Source organism: Bos mutus, unplaced genomic scaffold (assembly GCF_027580195.1).
Source record: "Bos mutus isolate GX-2022 unplaced genomic scaffold, NWIPB_WYAK_1.1 CTG2023, whole genome shotgun sequence".
Classification (NCBI taxonomy): Eukaryota; Metazoa; Chordata; class Mammalia; order Artiodactyla; family Bovidae; genus Bos; species Bos mutus.
In genome coordinates, this window is record NW_027219479.1 from 1 (window position 1) to 3,096 (window position 3,096).

Here is a 3,096-nt window from a genome sequence, read left to right on the forward strand (position 1 = left end):
GAGGATGAGATGGCTGGATGGCATCACTGGCTCGATGGACGTGAGTTGAGTGAACTCTGGGAGTTGGTGATGGACAGGAGCCTGCGTGTGCTGCAATTCATGGGGTAACAAAGGAGTCTGACATGACCCCAGACAACTGAATGAACTAGCTGAACTGAATACAATATGGCTAAAGTATTGTGTATTTTGTACCAGTCATTAAATATCTTATTTTAGCTACACTGCTGTTGAGTGGAAGATGTAAGGTAGATACTATCTGTTTCTCACTGGTTTACAGTTGAGGTCGATACCTAATATCAGGGTCCATATCAATGATGTTGAGCTTACAGACCAATTCTTGCCATTACACAGGACAGATCTAATTTTTTGGATAAAAAGATTAGAAAGAAAAAATTTTTAATTTGTATTACATAGCAACTTTTTAACTCTTTTTTTTTAAGTACACACCCAGATCTCTACACAACACAGTTCCATTTTCACAAGCACACCTGATGACTGGAATCAGAAGGTAATTTAGTTCTTCAGTGGCTCAGGTGGTAAAAATCTGCCTGCCAATGCAGCAGAAGTGAGATTCGATCCTGGTCTGGGAAGATCACATGCTCACAGGCAACTGGGCCGTGTGCCACAGCTATTGAGCCTGTGCTCTGGGGCCTGAGGGGGCAACTACTGAGCTCACATCCACAACTACTGAAGCCCACACAGCTTCTAGAGCCTGGGCTCCCAGAACAACAGCAGCCTCTGCAATGAGAAACCTGCTTGTCTACAATTAGAAAGGATTCATGCAGCAACACAGACCAGCAAGAGCCCCAAATTAGTGAGTGAGAGGAAATTTTAAAAGAAGATAATCTTAATTTGAAGATCCTTATTATATTCCATGAGGCTGAAAGTCTTGTCATATTTAAGCGGGGAAAAAATCCCCACCTCAAGCCTCATTTTTCCTAGCTTGACCTCATGCAAAAATATTTATCACCTGGACTGAATAGATCATTTATTAATCTATCATGTCCTAGAAATGAGAGTAAGAAGATGGGCACCTGGTCTGAGGTCTTGGATTTCAGGAAAAGGAAAAAGATATCCATTTTAAATAGAAGGGAGAAGCGGTTTCCGTGAGATCGGGAGGTGGCTTAGGTACTCGTCAGGTTTTGTACAGTTCTCGGTCTTCTCTCCACAGACTCCTAGGCACCGCCTCTGATTTCCTATACCTGGCAGTAGCCAGAAGAGGCACTGGACTTTCGCCAGGGAGGAGCAGCTGGCGCGATTGCACGATCCAACCGTAGAATTCAAATGCAAGCAGTGGGGCGGGGTGAGGGCACCGGGCTACCGCCCTTGGGCCTTGGAAGCTCCTGAAAACTCTTGCCTGTCCCTCCTCCCCCAGGACTTACACCTCCCTCCCGCCTCTTAGGCGCAAGTCGTTATCCATCTAATCGCTGCGAAGCACCTTGCCAGGTACAGTAGGTGAGATGAACCAACACCTCCATCCTCAGTCGGCGGCCCGGACTGTAGTCAGTAACAAGGCAAAGACCCTTGTAGGATGTAGCTAATGTACCAGGGTAGGTTTCTCTTAGTGGCTGGTGTGGAGATGGGAAGGACTTCACGGCCGGACAGAGCCACAGGTGCAAGGAGGAGTTCAGAAATGCGAGCTGGTCTCCCGAAATATCTTGATGGAAGTATTGTGGCGGAAGCAGAAGTGTTTGAAAGGCACAGAGAGAGGGAGCACAGGCAGGGAACTTGTAGCGGAAGTTCTTCCCAATGACCCAGTCTTTCTTGAACCTCATGAAATAGCAGCTCTGCAAATATTGATTGATTATTGGAATTCTGTTAGGTGTTTTAAGCCAGCAATATCAAGATCTGTTGTAATTGCTAAGTCATGTGCAACTCTTGTGACTGCGTGGACTGTAACCCTTAGTTTCCTCTGTCCATGGGGATTTTTCAGGGTATGGCTTGTATGTATTTCAGGCTTTATCTTATGCTCAGTGTGAAATATCACCCCTGGATAATAATGCTCACTTGTGAATTTTTGGCTTGCAAAGTAGATGAATTCAATGCTGTCTGAATACAGTTTTGCTGGAAATCTTGGGAGAGCCCTCTTGTACAAAAGCCTCGAACAGATTCTGGAATATGAGCTGCTTATACATGTATTTCACCTTATTGTCCACAGTCGCTTGAGGGCTATAGGCCCATTGATTTAAGACTGCGCTTTATCCTGTTGGAAGAATCCCAGAGATTTTGAGAAAACTGATGACTTTCTTAATGAGGTTGCATTGGCGGATGCTCACAGCACCTCACACCTTCCCAGATTATCCTAACTCTGCATTTATCTAGTGCATCCAGAGCAGGAATTACTATCAAATTTATTTATCAGAAGTCTGATGCTCAAGGAGAACAGAACTTCCTTGTCACAATTACTAGATATAATGAAAAGCATGAGAACTTGGTAAATCCCGAACCACAGAAGCCTGAAGTTTGCTTTCTATGAAACAGAAGCTGGAGAGGTGTCCTCTGCTGAACTTTTGCGCAATGCAATGGGTTGAAAAGAAGAGAGAAAGGTTATGAAGATGATTGTGTTTCAAAGAAATCAAACATGAGGGAGGGGAAGAATGGACTGAGGATGACTGGTAGATTCTCTCTAGCCATTTGGGAATTGATTTGTCCAATGCTAACTAATCATCAGGCGGATGAAGCATGTCTGGCATTTAACTGTATTTGTGAAACATCAAAATATATTAAGCACTACTATTCATCTTATTTAAAATTTTTGCTTTCAGGAGTAGCTTTATGTAAAGTAAAACATCTTCAAAGGAGCAGAGTAACACCAGGTTGGGTAACCTTCCCCATCATGATTGATATCAAACTAACTATAATTTGCCAAAATAAATAAATAAATAGAAAGGGCATTTTCTCTGTCTTACATGAAGCCAGGAAGACAAGTAATTAGCGAGGAAATATGTTTATTCACTCACTCACCATGCATTCATGTAATATAAAAAATGACAATAATGTGTCTGTCTCTAGTATCCTCAGAAGACCCAAAGCATTCTTTTGACTTAGTAACTTTATGATTTATAGATCTTGTCTCAAATATAATCAACATCTTAA

The 3,096-nt window shown here is 42.7% G+C and overlaps 1 pseudogene; it reads left to right on the top strand.

Moving 5' to 3' along the window:
- The first annotated feature begins 1,209 nt into the window (after positions 1–1,209).
- LOC102264565 (cyclin-H-like) lies at positions 1,210–2,615 on the top strand (annotated as a pseudogene).
- Positions 2,616–3,096: the final 481 nt, after the last annotated feature.